A 24,451-nucleotide genomic window follows, 5' to 3' on the forward strand; every position below is an offset into this window, starting at 1 on the left:
CAGAGAGATGCTCCGAACAACACAGCAAGCAGGCAGTGAGTCAGCCAAGTGCAGTCAGAAAGGGGACAAATGAGCATGACAGTAACTGAAGGATGCACTGGACAACCCAGATGGGCCCATGACCTCCCTCAAACCAAACACAGCTGGGTGCAAAGCAGCCGTGACCACTGCAGCTTCACCCCAGGCACTGCACTACAGGGGATGCTGGAAATAAGCAGGTGGGCAGGAAACAAATTAGTATTTTCCGAAAAAGTTTACATTTCAAAAAAAAACCACAAATGCAAACGTTATTTTATAGACAAAGAACCATGCCCTGTCTGTTCAAACCTCAGCCTCAACAGCATCTGGGGGCTTGTGCTGATGACTGCAATATTGCAGAAGAAATCTCCGCAGGCTCATGCCCTGCAATGCAGCACTTACACAGCTCTACCAGAGGGAAACCCAGCACGCTCTCACCCCAGCCCATGCCTCCCTGCAAGGCAAAGGAGCACAAGCGTGTGCCCAAGGAGGGCACAGGGACTATTAATAACTGCAGGCACACATCCTTGCAGACCACGGGGATGGGGCGCATAGCCCTGCTGAAACAGGGCCAGCTCTGCCTTTCATGCATGGTCCAGGCAAGGAAAATTCCCTCTGGTCAAGAGCAAACGCTTCTCTGCACCAGCTTAATTCTCCAGGACAGAAACATCCCTTACATCAGCCCCTGGTGGGGAAGAACCTGATGTCCCCAGGAAACCCCATCACAGGGTTTACTCCCTTCTCTCTCCATCTTGCTGATAACTGCCTGGGATTTAATTTGTCTCTGGCTAATTGGCTCTAATTGCTGCACCCTGCCTGCCCCACCATAACTGGCCCAATATGGAAGTTGAGGATGATTAACAGCCACAGCCTAAAAGCTGGTGAGCTCCTTTGCCCTGTTATCACCAGTGCCTCTGGGCTGAACATGGTGCGATGCCACAAGATGGGCAGGATGAGCCCCACAGCCCCCTTTGGGGATCAGGCATGGCAAAAGCAGATAAGCACATTTAGCTGCATTTTTATGAGCAAACAAGAGCCCAAGTGAAATTATCCTAAGCAAGAAGACCACTAGTCTTCTCTCAGCTTTTTGTTTTGCCTACCATGTGCCCTTCAACACCTGCAAGAAGCCAGGCAGGGGGCCTGAAAAGGCTGATGTTCTCCACAGGGCTGACAATTCATCCCAGCGCTACCCAAGGGGCTGCTGCACTCGGTCCCATCTCCTTGCAGCATGGTGCCAGCACTGGCACCCTGGGAGGCTGTACCTCCCAGCTTCAGCGACCCCCCCAAGGGCCTCAGATCTTGCTAAACATCAATGATTCGGAAGGATGCAAGCAATAAGCCAGGCTGTCGCCTCCTGCTTCTCAGCTCACGTGTGTTCCCATCTCCCAGGGAGGAGGAAGAAGATACCAGAGCGATGGGCACTGGTCAAACCCCTCGGGGACGCTCAGTGGGAGGAAGGCTGGAGGGAGGCAGTGGCATGGTATATGTAGTGCTATCCAACGTGCCGGGCTGCTGGCAGCCAGACAAGGACAGACTTTAATGAACAAATCTCATTACAGGTAGGCGAAACAAATGGGGACTTCTGACAGCTCCCAGCTGAGCCAAATCCCTGCCATGCAACGCTGTCTGTCTGCGGGAACTTGCTCAAGCTCAGCCATCCCCTGGTCCCCTCCAGCTGAATGTTAACTGTCCTGCTGCATACCACGAAGGGGCAGGAGCTAGGAAATGCAGCAGGGCTGCCAGGGGACTGCAGATATCGGCTCAGTTTTAAGGCACCGAAGAGGGCTGCTTACTTGAAGAATCACCATTCAGAGGGGAAAGTAGGGGTATGAGGAGGAAGGGATCAGCCCACCGAGCCACGGCCTCTGCCCTCGCCGTTGATGACATCTGGAGAAGAGTGGCCACAGCCTTTCTCCACTTGTGATGCTAAAAATGCCCACGGGGAGCTCCCATCAGTCAAAGCCCAACAGCAGCAGTCTTGTTCTCGCCTCCCCATTGGCAGCATCCTCAGGCTCAGCACAAGCCTGATGCTGCCCCTCCAGCACCTTCCCAGGGCAAAAAGGGGTGAGAAGGTCTCAGGGGCAACCACAGGTGAAGGAGGGGCTATTACGGGCCCCTCCAGGGACAGACGGGGAGACCCAGATGGTAGCACAGAGCCAAGGAGGAAGGCACTGGTGGGGTCTCTGGGAATCTCTCTACCTCATTTGTTTTAGTCTTTTTAAAAACAAACTCCGAAGCAGTGGAAGAGGAGAAGTGGGAGGGAACGTGTGTGCTGGGGGAGAGGGAGGACGGGCAGGCCATTGGCCAGCAGCCAGAAAAACAACTCCTCACCGCTTGCCCGGAGCCAGGAAAAAGGCTGTCAAGCATCCCCACGGCCAAGAGGCACTGGAGCCAGGGAAGAGCTGCTGACGGAGGCTGTGTGGACCCTCCTGCCTGCCATGCCCCTCCAGCTCTGCACATCGATGGTGCAGGGAGCACCTCACAGTACACAAGGGCTGCTCAGGTCAAGATATTTTAGCAAAATCTTCAGGACATGGGAGAAAGGGAGGATGGGATGAAAAGAAAGGCACTGTGGGAGCACATACTGTCTCCCTGGGGTGCCCTGGGGTGACACGGGCATCCCAGTCTGTGCAAAGACATAACAGCTTCGCTCCTGGCCAGCACAGACTAAATCCACAAAATTCAGGGCAGTCTTCCAGAGCTTAGAAACACAATGCTTTACATGCAGAGTGCCAGGGTGGCAAGGGTGGACTAGGACCAGCAGCACTGGGAGCACAGCCCAGGCCCTGGGCAGGAGCCTCAGGCACTGTCCCCATGCCGGGACCCCTCTGGCATGTGGCACCTGTGCATCATAGCTCCCCAGGGATGCCCTGCATTCCTCCTGCTCCAGCAGCTCTGGGCCCCTTTGCAAAGCCCTTCGTACCCTGGGAGCTGTTTGTTTCAGCCATGACCTCCTGCTGCAGCTTGAATTCATTTGGGGTTTCATGCTGGGACCTCTGCCAAGAGTTACAGTAAACAACTCCCCTCCCCGCAGCCTCCGATGCTCACACATGATTCACGGGGCAGGCGGCCAGACGAGCAGCTCCTCCCCTTCCCCTCACCTAAAGGCGGCCAAAATCCCAGCCCCCTGATGGCTCCTGCCTGGGTCCTGCTCGTTCTTTACAGACCCTCACGAGCTACCAGCACCACAACACATGGCAACAGAGAGGCTGGGACACAGGCTGAGACAGGGACGCACAGCCCAAGACTGGGACGCTCTGCTGGCTCCATACAGCCTCGGGAGGCTGAATCCATCATCCTCCTCACCCCCATGACCAGGAGCAGGGCTGAGTGTTGAGGGAGGGACAAGTGAGCTGGGAGCACCCACCCAGGGAAGAGGCGGAAAGTTTCTGGGACAGGCTTCTCTCCCAGCTGGATGTCCAGCTGCCAACATTTTTGTGAATTATTTTTAGTTCGCAAGAACATTCACATGGGAAGGCTGGTGCTGGTAGCAAGTGCCTCTTCACATGAGTGCCGGGGCTGGCAGGGACTCAGCAGCCACCGTGTCACCAGCAGCAGCGTGGTAGGACCGGGGCAACGCTTGCAGGGCAAATGACCCTGCCATTGAAACACAGCAAAACTCAGCCTCTCTGCAAGGGCATAATGCCTTCTCAGTCTTCTCCCTGCTTCTGCTGAGTAATCATTCATTTCAAAGCTTATTTGCTCAGCTCAGACAACCCAGGAGGTATTTGCGGTGCAAAGCAAGACAGATCAGCCTCTATCCTGAGCCAGAGGCAAAGGTGGCCATGGGGATCACTTGCTGCCTTGTCCCTACTTGTACCATGTGGCACACCAGTAAAGCAGAAGCATCAGGGATGTCCCATCGTTGTGGCACCAAGCAGTTGGTTTTCTGGGTCACCCTGCACATCCAGGTCACCAGGAGGAAAATGCCACTATGCCAGCGTGCTAGGAGGAAGCAGAAGTGAACCACACCACAGTCCCAGCATGTGGAGGAGACTACCCAGGGCTGCCGAGCCCATCGAACAAACCGCTCCACACCTGGGCAGGTAGCAGCTGCTGCAGCTCCACCCTTCCTCCATGGGATGGGGAGATTGCAACACAGCAAGAGGAGCTTCAGCACAGAGTCTCTCTCCAGCGTGCCCTGGGAAAGCCTTCGGCAGTATGAGCATGAACGCAAGCTCTATGTTCAACAACTTGGCACGGGTTACCAGCATCTTCCAGGCTGCCGGCATGGTACGGCACAGGGAAACCAGGCAAAGTGCTCCAAGAGCCCACGCACTCACCAGCAAAGCGGGGAGAGACATGGAGCAAGCATGCAGACAGCGACAGGCTCCCCACTTTGCAAACAGCCAAGCACCTCTCGGACTACTGCTGAGCTTTTGGCCAGGGTGAAATCTGGTGCCAGAGAGTTTCCTAGGCTGACGGTGGTACTCTGGTGCTTGTGTTGCTCACTCCCCAAAGGGGGAAACCACTGGTCATGCTGCTGCTCATCTCAGCCAGCCAGCCCCACACACACACTCACCACCACCACCCCCCCACCGCCCCCCCCCCAAAAATAAAATAAAAGGAGTACAGAAATCTTTGCTTTGGCATTTCCTGATTTTTCTAGAGGCAAGGTCAGCTGTCAGCAAATGTAAGAGGGAAATAAAACAAGCAGCAAACAAACCAGGGGGGCAGATTATTAAGGAGCATGCCAGTCGCATCCGAACTACGCCTTTTTGTGCATCCCTGCCTTCAGCCCTGACTGCCATGAAGGCAGGCTGCTGGGTTACCGTGCTGCGTGCCAGTGCTGCCCATGAGGCGATCACACACGGCGAAAAGCTTTGTCTCGAGTTTGAGCAGCAGTTAAAGGCAGGGTTCTTCCAAAAACCGTTTCCCATCTTATGTTGATTATCTGTGAAAGGTTCAGAGTTCAGCTGGGTTGAAGAATGCGCGTGATTAAAAACATTCCTCTTTTATTAAAGGAAAAGGTCTCCTCCAAAGTTATGCACAAGTAACAAAAATTAGCTGGAGGGAATTTGTTCAAATTAAAAACACTTAAATAAGAAACCACACAAAAAGGACTATGTTGAAATAACATGAAGATCACAAAACCAGAACTCAAGAAATAGGAAATCCCAGAGTCGGGGTACTTCGCATAACCTCACCCTGGCCTCTGGGGTGTATACACAAGATGCTGGGTTTAATTATGGGACCAAACACTATGCTCCCCCAAAAGACAAGCAAAAATGACAAACCCAGCATCACCCTGGTATCTATGCCCAGCTACACGTGAAGTGGGGACACAGGCACTACTGTTGGGGCTCACAGCTCTTGGGGGAGAGTGGGAACCCCAAGCAAAGAGCCCCTTTGCTTCCCCTACCTCCATCCGCTTGCGTGTCCCTGGGGGGCTTCCTTGCAGGGCCCTGTGGAATCTGAGCGTTTGGGGCATTTTCCTCCTTCCTCGACTTGCCAGGCAGCTGCCGGGGGAGCACAGGGGAGCCACCACGCAGCTCTGGGGAAGGCCCTGCACCGCCACAGCTGTCCCCGAGCAGAGAGGCTGTACGCAGCATCCCATATGAGCCATCAGAGAACAGATGATGCTCAGGGAAGATGTAATGTTTGGAGCAGGCAGTTGCCAAATTCTGATAACTCTTTATGGAGTATGTTAACTGGGAGTTTCAAGGGCTTTATGAATTGGCCAGATGTGGGTGGATCCCTCTCCTCCCTACCAGACATCAAGGAAAGGCTGATACTTCTCTATGAAAAGCCCCCCCAAGAGTTTTTCCATAAGGGTAAAGCCATATTTTTCTGATTCTTGCAACCTTTCTTCGGCAGAAAATTTCAGAAAAAAATTTGAAACAGACGATGATTAAAGTTTGGCAAAGTCAACCATGCATCACAAAACCCTTCCTGCAACTAAAGTAATGAACCAGGATTAAAAGCAACACACCTGAAACCACTCAGATTACGCACATACACCTGTGAGCAAAGCACATTATTTAGGTATCTCAAGCACATAAATCAGAAAATACTCTGTTCAAGCCTATAAATGAGATTCACATCAGGCCTCAGGAAGTGGGTCAGGGCAAGATACTTCCCCTGATTATTTGTGGCTCATGACCTTTAAGTCAGACATTTAACAGCCCTTCATGGAATTTTCTCCCCAAAAATGTGCCTAAGTAATGTTTTGAAACTCATGACTCCAGGACCCAAAGATCTCAGGGTGCACTGAGGCCAGCTTGCACTACAGGGACACAGAGCAAAAAGCTTCATACCTGGATCTGCTGCTACTTTTAATGCTCTGTGTTTCAACCCACACCCCAAAATCAGTGTTCCCATCCAAACTTATCAGACATGGGATCAGGCTATACATTCCCACAGCATCCATACAGAACAAAAGGTAGGACTCCACTGCCAAAGGCAGAGGTATAGTGAACCTTTCAGGACTGGATAAAACATTCCTGGAAGTGGTCCGGATGCATCTGCAATAGAAATGTGGGTGCCGGTGCTCTCCCTGAACAATGAACCCCCTCCTCGCTGGCCCAGATCTACGTGAGGGCCCTGGGCTGCCCCATGATGCAGTTGGTGGGGTGAGCAGATCCACACCAGTGCATTTAGATGCCTGTTTCAAGACAGGTTTTCCATGTGCTCTCAAATCTGCATGTTAAGATTGGCCTTGAAAGTGTTCTGCCTGCAGGGCGAAGCTGGTCAAGAGGATCGCAAGGTAACCCTGCATCATGCTAAATTATGCCAAAGCCCCAAACCTTAATACCAGACCCAAACATCACTGCAGGGAGTACTTAAAGCACCAAATAATGTGCCTCATGCTCACATACAGCTCCCAGAGGAACCGGAGCAACTTGCAAATGTGCCAGGGGCCGAGTTCCCTGGATGCTGCCTCTCTCCCAGTGATGAGTTTTTAAAGCCTTCAAAGCACCCCAACCATGAAGATGCAGAGGCAAAATGTGCACAGCAAAACCTGACAAAAGATTTTGAGTCTAAATTTGGGATCATTTGGTCAGAGACATACAGGTACTAAGCCACAGAAAGAGCTGGGCACAGGCAGGATTGAATCACATCACAGGCAGGCAATATAGCAGCTGTGGTTTCACAAATAGCTGCTTGCAATCCCACTGTAAGGCATTCCAAACCCTGCCAGCTGTTCTTTGGTCGTGCCATGATATATGGCACCATTACCCATGCCTATACAGGCAGGTATATGTCTGCTTGTGCATGTCTAAAGTAAGTAAGTAAGCAAACAGCATTCTTATCAGTTTCTTTGCAAGATCAGGTCCCTGTGGCACATGGTTTGAGCGTGGGCAGCACAAGGTGCAAGGTGGGACTGGAGAGCTCATCTCATGCAACCACAGCCAGGACATGGGACCAGAGGGACAGCAAGTAGGCTCGAACCCCACCACAGCTCTGGCACAGCTGGAAACCTCTGGCAGTCATTTCCTGCCAGCGGTTGCATCCTCCCACCCCCACCGGTTGAAAACCCCATTCCAAACAGCAGCACAACACCCCGCAGGGGAGGATGCTGTGTGGAGGAGTGCAAGGTATCCCCAAGGAAACCTCGCAATAACTGCCATTTCCTCCGAAACAGAGGGAAATTCATGACCAAAGGGCTCTGTTGAAGGAAAGCCAAGGTTGCCTGGTGGTGCCTCTTGCTCCCCAGAACAGCGTAGGCAGCTTCTGCTCTTGGAAACTCCTGAGCTTCAGGAAAAGTCCTCCCCTCCCAGTAGGGAAACATTCCCCATGGTGCAGCCCATCCCATTGGATTCCTTCCCCTCCAACCATCCCCACCTGGTCGCAGAGCCCAGCGGCCTGCTGGCTACTCCCTGACTGAGTACCACCAGCAGCAGGCTGGCGTAGCCGCGCACATCACTCTATCCCGAGTTGTGCTATGGGGAGGCAGTGCTGCTCCTCCTGGTCCTCCCCTGAAGCCCTTCTCCACAGCTGATGCTAAGCTCCACTGCTCCTCCTGCCTCATGGAGGACTGCTATGCTTTCCCACTACCCATGTCCCCTCCTTGCGGACACAGCTACAGGAGCTGCCAGAGAAGGCGTGAGGGTTTGCGGTGTGCTCCTGAAATCTTAAATATTGCCAAGGCCCACAGGCAAAGACAAATGTAGATGATAGGCAGCATCTCCAGGCAAGCAAGTACCCCTGCTCTGCCTGAACTGGAAGAGGCCGGTGTCTTCTAACAGCCCCATCTTCTCACTCGGCCAGGCTTCTGGCAAGAGGCCACAGTCCAGTCTAGAGCCTCAGCACCATCTCCCTGCCTACAGCCAACAGAGATCTTTGGAGAGAGGGTTTGGCACTGGTCCTCGCAAGATAACCTCCTCTGGGTCTCTGTTCTCTGAACAGGCAGATGCCAACAGAGGCACAGCCGCCTGGCAGCCCCACAGACACAGCCAAACGCTCCCAGGAAGCAAGCAAGCACCCTCTTGGCACAGGATGCCTCATTTGATTACATCGGCATGAGAGGATGCGGCCTCTGTGCCAAGGGAAGCAGAGGAGAGATCAAACGATTGTATGAAGCTCTCCTCAATTACCAGCTGTTTGCATAAGCGGAGGAGCATGTTCCCAACCGGTTTGGACAGCACGCCAATGGGCTTGTCAGCATCTCTGCCCTGCACCACGCTGCTGCCTGCGGCCTGTCCAGGGGCCACTGCAGAGGGGTTCTTGCTGCTCTCACCCCCTGCACGCACAAAACCACTGCTGGGAGCATCCACCGAGGCATGGAGCAACTTGCAGGCACAGCACAGGGCAATGCCTCCACCCGCTTGGCTCAAACCTACAACCTGCTTCGCCTTGCACCACCTGCGAAGGGTCACCACTGCAGAGGGGCTGCTGTCACCAGTGCTACAGCTCAGCCTACATATTTATTTTTTTTAACTGCTGCGTGCAAAACAGCAAAAGCCCAGCTTGACTCATAAGTCCCCAGGGAAGAGCTCAGGGCTCCAAAGCAGTGTCTTGCTTGATCTGGAAGTGCTGAGACAAAAAACCTGGACTCACACAATACCCACTCTCAGTAAGTGACTACTCAAGAGGACCTGCCCATTAATTGGAGCCTCTGCGTGCTGCAGAGAAGGAAATCCCTTTGGCAAATGCTGGCCAAGGCCCAAGGCTGGGCTGGAAGGCAGATTCAGTCATGAAAAGAAAATTTAGAAAATCAAAAAACCAAAAAACCCTCAGGCCCAATACAATGCAGAGAACAAGAGAACAAGGAGCTGGGAGAAACACCAGCAGTCCCAGCTCTATAGGAATAAGACATATCCCACACAAAGAGGCACAAACAAAATTCAGTGTGTGGATCTACAGACTGCTCAACCACCATCAGCAAGGGCACAACTGGAGTTCACTCCAAAGCTTGCACCAGTGCTGACCATCAGGCATTTGAGCAAGGAGACTTTCAAAACTGGGGAGACCCAAAGAGGCCAGGGGACAGCACATGGCAGTCCCTGACCACTACGCACTCCATCTCAGCGTCCCCTCCAGCCAGTGCTGTAGATCACCAGCACGCACAGCAGAGACTTGGGTTTCAGGATGAGCACTATTTACGGCAGAGGAAGGTAGCTCCAACATTTTCAGTTTCCTGCACAATACACTTCTGGTGTCCTTCACTGTGTGGCTGTCTGGCACTGCCTCCCATATCTGGGTGCTCGCGACGAAGCCAGGAAAGCCAAGCCTTTGGCTCAAAGTTGGCATCTCTGCAGCTGGGCAAGGTGCACGCATCAATCCTTAATGCAGAGGTGGCTGAAATGTGCCTGGATCTAACAAGCCCCCTTCTGCCACACCATGAGGATACCAGTGACAGCCACCCTGGGGGGTAAATCTGGGTTAGCACTGGTGCATATAAGCAGCTGAGGGAGATGCTGGGAAGAGATCCACAATGCTGAAGCCAGGGAATGCCACCCAGGCTACAAGAAACAGCATGGCCAAGTCATCAGGCTTGGGTCTCCATGAGAGCTGGGGGGGAAGAAATGCAATGAGGACCTGGTGAAATACATGCAGCCATAGCCTGCCTGGGGAAATGCAGGAGAAAACAGCAGTCGGCAGGGCGAACCTTGCAGAAGGATGCAGGCTGGCTCCCGGCTGACAGCTGCAGAACACGGGTGCCCTGAGGCAGTCAAAGTGCCCGTCGGGACCCAGGGGTGTGGTGGGGCGTGTGTGCTCTGTGCTCATGTGTAGCAACACTGCCCAGGGTGTTTTAACCCAGAAAGCAGGGTTAATCCTGCTGATGAGCTGCTCAAGCATAGGGGGGGAAAGGAAAATAAATAAACCAACCAACCCCTGGTGAGCGCAGCACAGCAGCATTAACCTCAGACACTGAAGAATCAGTGCACATATTGGGATTTGGGCCCCCAGCGCCTCTCAAGATCAGACCTAGTGTGAACTCAGCAAAATCACATACCCACCGAGGACCCTAAAACTCACTTGACAATCAAACAAACAATGGTCCCTGCCTGGGCGCACACTGCAGAACTGAACTGGACCCAGCTCCAGATGAAAGGATGCTCAAGGTGCATTGAATATCAATCTATCTTCATAAGACCCCTGTAATGCCTGCAAGGGTTATTTCCCACCCACTTGGCACACTCACCTACAGATGTCATTGTGTTCCTCCGAGTCCTTGGCGGTCAACGAGCCCATAGAGCTAAGCCCTGCAACACGGGCTGGGCTGATGGCATCGGGCGAGCACCACAGCTAGCACGGCCAAGGCTGGCAGGAGCTCTCAGATCTTCTCTCCCAGTAGTTGCAGACAGGCGCGGCCACGCACCACACCCTTGCAGTTCTCACGGGCAAGTTAGGAACCTTGGCATAGCCCTCCGCTTGCTGGCAGCCATCCCTATCAGACTCGTTAAATGCAATTAAGCCACAGTGGGTATTCCTCCCCCCCGCCCCTTTGGGGGATACTGCTTTTAGACAAAATAAAGAGGGAGGCTTTGCGTGGGCTTGGGCAGGTAGCTGGCAGCCAGGCCCCACGCAGCAGCAGGTGGAAATGCCGAGGTCTTTGTTGGGGAAGCAAAAGCCCCAGCGGACCAGAGAGATCAGTTGGTCCCTGATGCCAGCCCTCCTCCTGCTCCCACGTGTGCCCAGTCCAACTCCTGCTGTGGCAGCTGCTGGAGATGAACACAAGAGCCTCTCTGCTTTGCAAACGGTAGTGTGCAGTAAGAGACCATAATGAAGCTTACACCCCAGCTTGCTCATATTTAAAAAAAATGGGGAAAAAAATTCTGCTGCAAACCTAAAGCGGTATTTTATTGCATCAGCTCCTCCAGCACCATTTCTAAGCTGGTTTACAGAAGAATTGATATTCTGCTGCGTTCTCCATGCTCATAGCCTCCCTACAATCACAAGACCATGGAGGCGGGAAGGAGACAACTCAATTGTGCATCTCCTCCTTCCATGCAACTTCTCCTCCCTCTCACACCTCATCGCTGGGTGGCCAACGCCAACACAAGCAACAGGATACGTGTGGCCAAAACATAAGGAAGGCTTCAACTGCTGAGGACACGCAGGTGAGGTCACTACCCCGACGTCCCAGGGGCAAACACTACTTTAACAAGCCTGAAGATCATTCAGATTTTCACTAATGCAAAGAGCTGGCTTTGATGGCCAACGAGTAATTGCTCCATTGCCCCGACACTGCCAGACACCTCCTGTCAGCAGTGAAGTCCAAGAGCTCCTGGTATTCCTGGCAGGTTATGCAGGCTGCTGTCAGCCCTGGGTTTTGTCAGAAATGTTCGGCGGCTCCAAAGTGAGGTAATGGAGGGTGCCCCTGAGAACGGCATGTGAGGGGTACCACACAGGGTGGATGCTGTTTGAGGAGGACAAAACAGCCACACTGCGTCCTGATCTACTTTGGGACAAGCAAAGAGGGAAAAAAAAAAGCCAAAAGGGATCCTTAAAGTTTTCTGCTCTCCTATGGAAAAATCAGCAGTGCTGCTAAGTTCTGGGGCTGTCCCAGGACAGACTCAATGCCAACATACGTGCTATTTGAATTTGCACTGTTCTCAGCTGGGATCCAGTTCAGTGAGAGATGGGCTTTTCCCAGTTTGGCTGCTACCAGGAAGCAACAATCAACCCCATAAAACTGGTAAAACTCTCTCATACAAAGTCTCAGAGATGTGTCATGGGTGATTTCTCCACCTCTGAATGATGGGAGAGGCGCGGCCATGCTCTGCCCAAGATCTTTGCTTAAATTTTTTGGGTTTACTGGTGTTAAAGGGATTTAACCAGAGCAAATTATGATCATTTCCCATCTTAATTAATTCTGCTTTCACTTCCAGGCATATGGGAGCCCAGCCTCCTCAGGTGCAGTGAGGAGCTTTGACTTTGCACAGCCACAGCAGTTGGAGCTGTGCAAAAACACAGGAAGGACTTTGCAGTGTTTCTTTGCCATCATTAGAGGCCTGTCCACAAGATAAAGAACTAAGAACACCCCCAAAAAAGCCAAAGCCCCCTTTCATGGCCGTATTTATCCATTACAAAGCAAGCAGTAACTATGCCCATTCCCCTTTCCCACTGCACACCTCTTCTAATGCTTTCAGAGGCACCTCAAACCATGCCTGCCAAGGGGCTTGGGATTAGCCTCCCATGCCCTGCAGCCCCACCACAACACCTCCAGGCACACGTCTGCATGATGACACAGCGCTCAGAATGTTTATAATATTAGGATCCCACCTTCCCTTCCCAAAATACCTTACACTGGGTGCCATCAACCTCACAGCAGTCTCACCCCACTGCAGGAATAAGGGATGTGGAGGCAGCAGCATCTCCCCTGGCATTGCTGAGCACCATGAGTCCAGCCACGTCTGTGTGTCCACTAAAAGCCATGTTGCAGAAGCATCTCCTCTGATGGAGCTCAGAGTCCCAGGCTTGCACTGGAGGATGTACCTGGGCCCACTGGCTGCCAGCAAGGCCATGGGACCAGATGCATCCCCACTGCCAAGACTGTGCAGAGGAGGGGAGACATCAGGGATGTCTCAGGCCAAGATGCATCACCCCCCTGACCTGGGCGGAGTGGGTCAGTGCTTCAAATAGCAGTAATTGTGCCTATTGCACAACTGCCAGAGAGAAAAATACTCTCCCCTCCCCACCCACCCCACATCCCTTTGAGGCAAAAGGGAAGAAGGCTGGAAACATCCTTCCTCTCCTCGGGACAATGTGATGGAAATAGCAAGGGAGGAGCAGCAACAAAGGCAGCCTCGGCTTGAGAGGATGCGGTGCCTGGCCAGCAGCAAGGAGGTGCGTACAGCTCCCGGCTTCCTGCCATTGTCCCAGCGAGGGGCCAAGCTCCATGCAGCTGTACACCCGGGGCAGCAAAACCAGAATTGCCTCTTTTCCCCAAAGGACCAATGCCAAAAATGCCAACCTGTTGCCCCATCCAGGAGGGGTGGCCATAGGCACAGACTCCACCTTCACCCAGGACCCCCAGGGCACAATGGCAGGTCTCTGATTCAGTCCGAAATCCACTGGTAGCCACCAGCTTCCGTGGAACACAGTGATCCCTATGCATGAACCCACAGAGGGGCTGGAAACCAGAGTTTTTGCAAAAGGCGCAAACACCATGATAAAATCCACTCCTAAGACTGGTGGGATTTTCCACTGCAGGGGGGTGGGGGTGGGGAAGACAGCAGAAGACACATTCTCTGGACCCAGCCTGGAGTGCAAAACAAAGCCCCCAGGGAGCAAGTTCCACCCTAAATTCCTATTTTCTCCTTCAAATGGGAGGTGCATGTGTTCAGGCTCCTCCAGCACACACGCCGGCAGCCAGAAAATCCTGCAAGGGCCAACAGGAGCCTGTCCTGCCAGAGGACAGCTGCTGACGGCAACCTGAGCAGATGAGGGTGGCAGAAGCACCTGGACAGGGCAGAACCACTTAAACATATGAACTGGTCCCCAAACTTGGAATTGTGACTCAGGTTGGTACTAGTTTGGTTATTCACTTCCCATCCTGGAGGGCGTTACAGGTTATCACTTGCAGTCCTTTTTCACAATGAAAGTGGTGACAGAAACTGTTATAAAATAAGTAAGTAAATCTATATATAAAAGGCTTGAGATGCTTTTAGGACCTGAGCTGGGTTTTCAGGACTGGCACCACACAAACAGGTATCACAGTCAGTAACACGGCAAGACCCACAAACCCTTCAGCACTCCCCACCACATCAGCAGCCTCGAAGGGCCACAGCAGGGAAACAGGAGGATGAGAAGGATGGATGATGCCACACATCCCTGCTCCTCACCACCACTGCCCAACCCTGTGATCCCAGGTGATGGCCTCAGCAGAGCCCACTGGAGCACGGAGGCAAGCCCTGTGCAGACTGGCCTCCCTTTACCTGCTGAAAAGTGGGGCCAGGCACTCTGAAAGCCTGTGCTGCTCACCAAGCTGCTGGCATCGCTCCCAGAGCCCGGTCAGGCAGGCAGCACTACAGAGCTACTCTGCTCCCTGAAGATTCCCAAATGCATTTTTGCCCTGCTGATGTGTTAAAAATAGAAAGCATCAGTATTATTGTCCTGCAAGCCTATATAGGAAGAATATATCCTTGCTGCTAAAAATCTATGCAACAGAGACTTACTCTAAGAGGGACACATAGGAAAGCTCTATTTCTGGAGCAAGTAACTTGGGAAGTCAGCACAACATCCTTAGGAGTATTTGCTAAATTGACGCACTGCAGCATTAACCACCAGTAGTAAACTTGCCTTCCCCCTCCTCTCCTCGCTTCCCTGGTCGTTTTTTTTCCAGGCTTTTACGCATCTGCCACGGGCCGCCAGCCTGTGCTGGCCCATGAGAAGGGTGCACAGGCTTGCACGATGCTCCCACCGAAGAACAGAAGAACAGACTTCCCCCGTGCTGCCCTTGCACATGGGAACAAAAGCATGATTCAGTTTGGGAGTGGTCTTGTCACCATCCTCACTTAACACTTTCCAGCTCTAAATTAAGCCTTGCACCAGGAAAGCAGGAAACACGATCCCCGTGGCACAGGGAGGGAGAGTCTGGGGATGCACAACAAGGCAGGGAGCTGGAGGCAGCCGTCCACTCCATCCCTGCTCTAGTTCCCAACAGGTAAAAGCAGTCTGCACACCCCTTTTGCAAAAGCAGTCTGCATGCTTCCCGCCAAAGGGAAAAGCCACCAGCGACCTCTGTGACAGGAGATCTGCTGTCCCCCCTTCCACACTCCCATCGGTCATCCCTGCTGACTCTGGAGGGAGGGGGGCCTCAGCCTGAACCTCATTCTTGGAAGATTTCTACACAAGCTCGGCCCTTCCATGAGTGTTTGTGCTAACGCACTGGACCACTCCCACCCAGCTGGGATCAGGCTCTAGATCCAATTTCATTTCTCAGAAAATCACACGGGAGATGAGAGGAATGTGTTGGGTCACTTCCAGCTCTAGGCGGGAACCCTGCCTTCTGCAAAAGCAGCCGTAGGAGACAAAAAAACATTGGCAAGGGGATTTCTGTCCTTCCAGCAGCTCCCTGGAGAGCTGTGTAACATGGAGACGCACCACCACGACCTACCATCCAACACCAACCCCACTTAGCATGCTGCTGCGCTCCAGATTTGGCGGACAGGAGCCACAGCCGGCAGCACTCGCCCCTCGCCCTGCCAGCACCCAGATCCACATGCAGCACCCCAGGATGGCTTAAGTGATCGCTCAACTCCCAAACAAAACAGCCTCCAGCTTCCAACCTGCACCCACTTTGCTGCAGACAGGAGCACCCTGCAGGAGGGCCTGGGAGGAGGCTGGGCTTGAAAGGTCACACTATCATCCCCAACACAGGGCAAACGTCTCCCAGTCATCACCACTGAGGCAGTGAGGCTGTAAATACACTCCTGCAGATGCAGTGAATAGACCAAGCATAACTCACTTCACCCCCCTCCCATTCTCCCCAAAACAAAACACACACCCAGAAACAGAAGGAAACCAGGAAAAACCCAACAGTAATTCAACAACTATTTCAAGCGCTTTCCTTCCCAGGGGGAGGCTGCTCTGCCCTCTGCCATGTCCCCCTCACCATACCGGAGCTGCCCGGCGCCCCTTCACAATCCTGTGCCAGGTGCTGGTGGGCCAGCTTGCCAGGGCCGTTCTCTCCTCATTTAATACCGTGCACATCTCAGCTGGCATTTCAGTGCAAAGGCAATCCCAGATTTCTCTCTGCTGAGCCAGTGAACTTGGAAATGCATGACGACTTCAGTAGATTAATTGGAAACACAGCCTGGGTGTTGCAATCCCAGGAATGACTCCAATTTCAGGAACAAATGTTTTCATCTCTGACTGGGAGCAGTCACCCAAGTGGAAGGGCGCATTTTTGTTGCTGTAGCTCACCCCTCCCCTGGTGTGTGGGTGGTGAGAAGAGTGCTGCATCTCACCCTGATGCGGCTGCTGCGCTGGCGCTTGCATCACTGGGGGGCTGCTGCTGCAGGGATTCCTTATGCTCCCACCTGGCACCAGAGAAGGACAGCCCAAGGTTTTCCTATGTCGATCTCCTTTTGCAGGACTGTGCTGTTCCCCGTGGGGTCTGCAGCCTCCTCTGCCGACAGCAGGAGGAAGAAGAACAGGAGGGGACATGGGGGGCCCCCCGCTGCAAGTCATCAGCTCCCCAGGGATGGCAATACAGTAAGCAAAGCCAGCACCATGGCTCCAGGGGTCAGCGGGCAGCTCCTCCACAAGGTCCTGCTGCAACTCCATGCACATCACAAGGACATTTCCAACTCTTGCACAGGTAGTTTCCCAAAAGGCCATTGCCCCTACCCAAAGCCCCAGGAGGACCAACTCTGCTGCTCCCTCCATCAAGGCTGGAAAATATGTCCCTTTACTGCATGACTCTTGCGTCTTCCATACTCACACATGGAAATTCTCACCCTGAAGAGCCCCAAACTCTGCTTCTGCTGAAGGACATAGGCTTCGAGAGCTCAAGGATTCTATTTCTGTGCCCACAATACCTGGATGCGACTCTTCTGCTCTGTGTCCAACAGCCTGGATCACCACATTGCACATGCCTCAGCAGCACTGGAAAAGACACTGATGGCCAGCTCAACTCAGCTCCCCCAAAATCAAGTCCAGGGGACAGGACCTGTTCCCACAGTGAAGGTCCCGGACTGAACTTGCCAGGCTGGAGATAAATCCCCGTCAGACCACCAGCTCCACCTAGCGGCACGCCGTCCCCCTGCTTCCACACTATCCGCCCCCTCCCCCAGCAACAACTCTCCCCCTTCCAGGAGTTTCAACATCAGTTTGCCATTTCTTTGCTCAGCCCTGTTTCCTGCCAACCTCCCGTGCTCTCTTAGGCAGTCCCTCTGCAGCCACCACCACTCTGGATGTTCTCCCTTGCTGCCAAAACCAAAAAGCTCTCCCATTGCTCAGCAGCTGTGCAACGGCTTCCCCACTTCTGAAGCTTAAGGTGATAAGGAAAGGAGAAAAGCTGGTCTGTCCACCCACAGAGCCCTGGCAGGGGAGTCTGCTCTGATAGCCTGCTGCCAGGGCTCTTGAAACCCAAGAAAAACTGTGTGGGCTGTGAAAAGGGCATGTGGCTGCTACTGGGGGCAGGGGGGGGCAGGGGAAGCGGCAAGCTGGGAACCCAGGGACAGATTCAGCAGCCAGCTTGCTCAGCTCCAGTGGGCCTGCACATGTGGGTCAGCAAGCACCCAAAAGGAGGAACTGGCTCTGGAGGTGCTGTGGCTGCTATAACTGGTCCCTGTCTCCGCTGCAGACAGACATGGAGCAATGCCTGGGAAAATTCTTGATTTGGCAGAGGTGCAGCAGGAGACTCTCCTACAGTGAGCGGCAGGGATCTGGAGCTAACAGCAAGCGAGCACAGTCCCTGCCTTGCACAGCCTAGATGAAGGCCATGATTTCAGGTAGATAAAAAGTATTTTAATCTTCCCAGATAAATCAGCTCCCGCGGGCCTGATTTCTGCCAGCTTTACCTCCTCTCCCAGCTGTTTGGCCTCCCCTTTAAGCAAAGCCCTGCCAGAGCTGAAGCCCGACCCAGGAGCAGGTGCAGCCAGCGGCACAGACAGCCCTGAGCCACACAAATGCTTCCTGCAATCCCCCCTGCCCCGCTCCAGCCTTAAATCCACCAATCCCAGCCCCAAATCCAATTCCCTTCTTAGTCTTTGCCTCATAGAGCTCTTTTTCTGCATTAAAGCCACAACTGTCAGCCAGACCTTTGGGTTATGATTTTTATTCCCTGGCATAAAGTTCCTAACTCCTTTCTTATTCAGTGAAATAAGAATTCCTAGACCTGGGGGAGCTGCAGCACCACCTCTCACCAAGACACCACTGACCCCTGGTCATGACAATACACACTGCGTGGGGCTGCTTGCTGCTCTCACCCAGGTCTCCTTCTTCCCACATCAGCCACTGTCCAGCCACGGCAATTGCAGCACACTCTTCAGTTGAGATTCTTGCAGACAACGGCTCAAATGGCTTCCTAAAACACAAATCTGCTGGAAGCCATTCACCCGTGACCAAACTCTTGCCTCAAAGTCATGTTAAGTCATAGCCCTTCTGCCATCAGTTTAGATATTCTGACAAAATAAAACCACCAGGTTTTGTAATGAGATGCCATGTAGGGAACTTTGCTCATCCCAGTGCCTGCTGTGAGATCTTTATTTAGGGTATCCCTATCTCTCCAGCTGGGAAATCTGTTATGCTAATGCTAAGTACATCAGAAAAGCAACCAGCAGCATGTAATCAGGAACCTCTCTTCTGAACTGGGTTGCTGGTATCAGACTGGTCGGTAGGTGGGTGGGCTCTGACAAAGTCTCATCACTCAGTCCCGGGGTCACAAACGCACAAGAGCTGCTGTGAGAAGAACACAAAGCCACACAGACAGGGGGGAAAGCTGTGGGGTTTTGCAACAATCTCTTTCAGCAGACAGCACTGCTGGGAGGTGTCCCCCACCAAGGCTGAAGATGGCAGAAGGGAGGACATGTAGATTTGTGCAGATACAGCACACACCCAGGCTCAAACCAGGCCTAGCCCACAAATCCTTCTGCAAGTTTCTCTGTCCCACCTCCAGATGTGCCAGCACCCCATCCTACACCCTGCACCCCTCCCAGGCTTCTCTTCAGACACACCCTCCACCTTCTTCACTTGGCACGCTGTCCCAGACACGTCTGCATGGTGAAACTGCTTCTCTGTGCCAGCATCCCAACCTCTCCAGCAGGGAAACAGCCAAGCGCTATCACTTGTTCCCATCGCCGTCACAGGCTATCATCCAGTCTGGGCTCCTGCAGAAGAGACTGTGAACCTCCACACAACCAGCACAGTTACTCACGATTAAGCTGGACCCAACTAGACATCCAAACCTGACAGCAAGGAAAAACAAACAAACAAACAAACCAAAAATCCTCCCGGTTCCTTTATCTTGACAGATCTTTCAAGGGTTTGTCATCATTACTGTTACAAATCCACACCTCAAAACACAAACAAAAAAGGCAGCCAATAAAACTGACAGGAACCACAAATGAGACTTGAAGATCTTTGGCTAGGGAAGGAGCTGACTCCAGACATTTCTCCAGGGACCCCCTTCTGCTGTGATCTGACACAAGAGGAGATCAGATGTTGCATTGCTAGGATTGTTCACATAAAATGGATGGGGCCAACACAGAAACCACAAGCTAACCTCTGCCTCCAACACATCATTGGTTTTTGCCCATCAGCCAAAGGAGCTAAAGCCTTGACCAGCCTGAGCTTCATCATCTCTCCCTGCAAGATAGATCCGACATTTTTGTAGTTTGGAATCTTTTCTGTTGAGTCACTGCCCTTTCTGAAGTAGACAGTGCTCACCACAGCACTAAGACCACTCAAAGAGTCATGAGTACACAGATGATGATATCTCCTTACTCCTACTTGGTGCTTCTTGGCATCACTCAAGCAGCACAGACTCAGCAGAGCCTTCAGCCCTGTCCAGTTATTTTCAAGGACTCAAGCACAGCCACCATGGCATTGCCTGAGCAGGCCCAGCATCGTCTCTCTCCTGACAGCTCAGGAATGGTTGCTGTCGATCCATGACAAAGAAACCCATACACTGCCAGAACCAGAAAGAAGTACACACAGTCCCACACACATCGGGTGCCCAGAAGACACAAGCTGCAGGCACGTCTTTACTGCTTGGTTGCATTCACATCAGAAGCACTTCACAGCTACAGACCACAAGCACAGTGCTCCTAGTCTTCAGAGTCTAAAGACTAGTTTATCTTCCCAAGGAAGAAGGCTAACATTCACCTGCAGTACTTGCAAACAAGGATATGAAGCAGCACAAAGCTGATGACTAGCTCCCCAGCTCCCTGCAAGGCTCCTACTTGTCAGTACAGGGTTCCTCACGTTGCTGCTTGCCCCAGAATTAAGGGTGCACTGCAGCAAGCCTTCTTGGTGACAGATGAGACACAGAACCACCACCCCCTGCTCAGTTACAACCTACTATTGGTATTTATTTTAATCAGAGTAACCACATGGTGTGACTGAAGTGCCAAAGCATGTCTCAAGAGCCCCTACAATTAGTATGGCAGGCTGGGGACATCAGGGGCCTCTTTCTGCAGTGCCTTTACCTGCAGCTGTTTAGCATCTCTCAGTCTGCTTATGCAGTACTCCTACCCATATTGGAGGTGAACAGAGAGGTAGCAACACCTGCGAGCTTGTCCTTCAGGTTGTCCTGTAAACTGCAGTTGCACACTTGCGCTGCTGTGTTTCACAAGTCACACATCATAACAGCTGTTGGCCTGTTTGTTTCCCTGCTCCTAAACCAGCACAACTTACACCAAACCATAGTTTCTCCATGGTCTCAGTAGTTGTTTTGCTTCTAAACTTCCATTGACAGACTCAGAAATATTACAGAAATGGCCTCTGCAGGATATGCTGGGAGGTGTCTGCAGATTGCGCACACACAGGGCTGACGGTCACCAGAACTCTCCAGCGTCTTGTCTCATCCGGGATACATGTGACAGTGCCCTAACCATTTCCCAGACAGTCCTGAAAATTAAGACTCTGGAGTCTGACTTCAGGGTAAGATCCAAATCCACCAGCTACAGCTGTGATTCATCTGCCAGACTTGACATTTCAGTGCAGATGTCTGAGCTGGCTGCAAGACACCAGCACTAATCCCATTGTGGACCTCCTAACACAGTGCAGTTTGTCTGCCCCAGCAGATCTTCCACCTGCCCAGAGCGTGGCAATGTGCGGTTCAGGCTCAGATGTAAATGCCAGCACTGCAGACATCTAAAACTCATGGAGTTAAACCTGATGCATGCCCCTTGCAAGAAGTGAGCGGCAGCTCTGTCAACTGCATGGATCTGCTCTCCCCAAACTGAAGTGGAGCCCAGATGACTAGTTCAGCTTCCTTTACAGAGGTCAGAAAGCAGGGTCTGTCCCCCAAAATGCATGTTGAAATCCCCCACAAAGGATGCCCACTGCGGTGAGGCCACACCAGCGAGAGCTTCATTTGTGAAAATTTCACAACTTCTCCAAGACATGAGGAGTTTTAACAAAACCGCTTCCCGCAATTTAAAGGAACTTTTTAAGGCTCTGTGTTGCACATGGAGGCTACCTGAGACCTACTGAAAAACTGAATTCATAGTCTAAAGATGACAGCATCCTCCAGGCATGCAAAATCCTGGGGTCTAACAGCACTCTGGAGTCTGAGCAGAAAGACACTCTGAGCATCTTTGAAAGCTGCAGCCAACCCGACCCACAGATGACACCAAACTCCACCTGTTTTCTCTCCCCGAGCATCCCCAGATTTTGGGGCACCACACAGCCCTAAATGGGATTTTCTAGCACAAAACCCAGTCTAGTGCTGGTCCGGTGAGTGCCGAACACCCGCCTGGCTCAGCTGTGCCATCCAAGGAGGATGGGCACAGCCACGCAGCAGGTGTTTGCAGGTGCTCCATGTCCGTACAGGTGTATGTCTTGGATGTTTGCCTTCCTGGGTATTTATCTCCGGGCTGTGTCTGCACACAAACTTATCTCCAAGGCAAGGGGTGTGTTGCTGCTGCACACACTGTTATCTCAAGGGATGTGTGCCTTCCTCCGAGGCAAACACCACATGGGTGAGCTTACCCGCAGGCCCTGCGGCTTGGTACCCATGCTGGCCTCGGCTCCTTGGCTGTGTGCAGCAGCGCTGAGGCCCACAGGAGTGCTTCTGCTCCTCTCCATCCCTCCTGCTCCCTGCCTAGCTCAGCCCCAGTCCCTTTTTCACCACCCAAGCCGGTGGCACTGAAAAATACAGCAGCTCTTACGAGAAGGGAGGGAGATGTGGGAAGGGCAGAGCAGGGAGAATGGAGGGATTATGGGGTCCTAATAGAGAAGTGCTGAACCCATCTGGATACGTTTGGAGTCTTCCCACAACTTCTCTTGACAGAAGAACCTCAGGAAGAGCCCCAGTTTCTATGTAAACACCTCACCTCTTACCACCTCACCCCAGCTCTCTGGATCACAGAGGGGAAAATTACCTCAGTCATTCCTAACAGTCATCTAACACGGCCAAACCCTCCAGAGAAACCTCCCAGCACATTCTCACCACTGGACCGCTCCTGGCCCACAGAGGAGGCCTGCCTGCTGCAGTCCAAGGCCATCACCTGTCCTGGGAAGGGAGTAACTTGTTCTCACATCACCACAGCATCATTTGGAGACTTTCGTCTCAGTCTCCTGTGCGCACATTGGCACCGCTTGGCTTCACAGGGTCCAGCCCTACCAGATGTGCTCTGTGGTCCCCCTGGGCACTTCTCAGTCACTCCATGTCTTACCAAAACACCCAGAACAAGCTGCGGTGGAGGTTCCTGCAGCACAGCAGGGGAAAGGATGGCTCTGAGCCTCCCAGACAGAGCTCCCGGCAGTGCCCCGGGACGTTTGCTTTTTTCACAACACCAGGATACTGAGTCATGGTCAGCCTCCCTGTAGCTTGCACTCACCCATGCAACTGCCTGGCTGCTGGGGCGCACGTTGGGGCTCATCTTACTCAAGACAAGGCTTTGTCTCCGGGCTCTCCACGCACACTCGACCCTCTCCCTGGGCTCAGCAGCTCTGAACCTGCCAAAACACAGGAGCTGGGAAACTCCTCTTCTGGCAAAGCTCCTGAGTGAACACAGCTTGTGTATTCATTGCCTCAGATCTACCCGGTCTCCTCTATTTGCCCATGAGCCCCTGGCCTCTTACGCCTGCAAGTTCAGCTGTCACAAGCTGTGGGAAACCTCAGCTTTGGAAGTGCTGCATTTACAGTGATGCATCTCGGGAGACATTTGTAGTTTAAAGTTATTTTTAAGGGGGTTAGGTGGATTAACCAGCCTGGTTTAGGAATTGACCCTTGGAGCAGACAGCAATGACCAGTAACTGCCTGCCTTGCAGCCTACGTGAGCTGTAACCCTACCTCCCTTACTCTTCCTCCCCCACATCCCGGGTCCCTTTGCTCACACGGTTCCTGCAATTCCTGGCCCTGGGCTTCCATGAGTTGCACAGCTTCCGCCACCATCTGGGCTCCATTTAGGGGAGCTGATGTTTTTCACAGGGCTGTAATCTAAACTTTAGTATGGAGTTTACATCTTGCATAGCAGCGTCTCACCACTGAGCCTGGCCACGCAGAAGGGGTGTCTCGACTGCCAGGGTCTGTCCTACCACAGAAGGATGCAGCATGTCGGCGGCTCCATGTACTTGGGAATTGTGTTGCCATGACAAGCTGGGAATCAGGTCAGCTTCCCCTGGGAAGGCTGCAAATGGGAGTCAAAGCCCTAAATCAGCATTATCCAGGCTTCATCTCCAGCAGCAGGAAATTCTCCTAATTTTTGGCCTTAAACCCTACTCTTATCTCCATCCAGACACTGCAGTCTTTCAGAAGAGTCAGGTCCTGCAAGCAGTGATGGAAGTTGCTCCTTGGAGGGGGGTGGGGGTGGGGTGGGTTCTTTTGTAGAGGCAGGGAATGGACACCAAGAGCCACTGGGAGCAGATGAGCGTCCAGTGTAGCATCACAGACCTGCTGCTCTTCTGCTTGACCCAGACCAAGCAGATACAGGCTTTGAAGCCAAGTTCCACTAGTAGCAATGCCAGACTGCCCACAGTCTGCTGCCTGAGCCCCTGCAAGCCATGCCTGTGCAGCAAGCAAGGAAGAAGAGACTCAAAGGGCCAGTCCATTCCCACCACCATTTCTGACCAGCTGGCAGAGTCCAGCTTCAGGCTTGCCCTTTTGAGACACAGGCACCCTTGTTGTCTCCAGCTGCAAATGGATAACTGAGACCATGGCTCCCAATCTCTTCTGAAGCAAAGTTTGGTTATAAATTTGGTTGCGTTAAAGAGGTTTGAAAAAGCACAAGCGTCCCCCGATTATGTGTCACATCAGATCACGCTATGAGCAAGATGGCTGTGTCAGAGCAAACACCACATCACCTGCCTCTTCAATGAGAGGCAGAGGTTGGACATCCCCTTGCCCCCCTTGCCACTGCCACTCCTT

General features: G+C 52.8%; 1 protein-coding gene across 8 annotated transcripts in view; it reads right to left on the bottom strand.

The window, feature by feature from the left end:
- HDAC7 (histone deacetylase 7) overlaps positions 1 to 24,451 on the bottom strand; it is a 91,390-nt gene that overhangs the window by 19,938 nt on the left and 47,001 nt on the right. The window contains exon 1 of one of the 8 annotated variants that reach the window (XM_040581095.1): positions 12,709 to 12,958. The exons of the other annotated variants lie outside the window; for them this stretch is intronic. The gene's annotated coding sequence lies outside the window, so the exon portion shown is untranslated. Of the gene's footprint in view, positions 1 to 12,708; positions 12,959 to 24,451 lie in introns of those variants that run through there. 8 annotated transcript variants of the gene reach the window in all.

Source organism: Falco naumanni (assembly GCF_017639655.2).
Source record: "Falco naumanni isolate bFalNau1 chromosome 20 unlocalized genomic scaffold, bFalNau1.pat SUPER_20_unloc_1, whole genome shotgun sequence".
NCBI lineage: Eukaryota > Metazoa > Chordata > Aves > Falconiformes > Falconidae > Falco > Falco naumanni.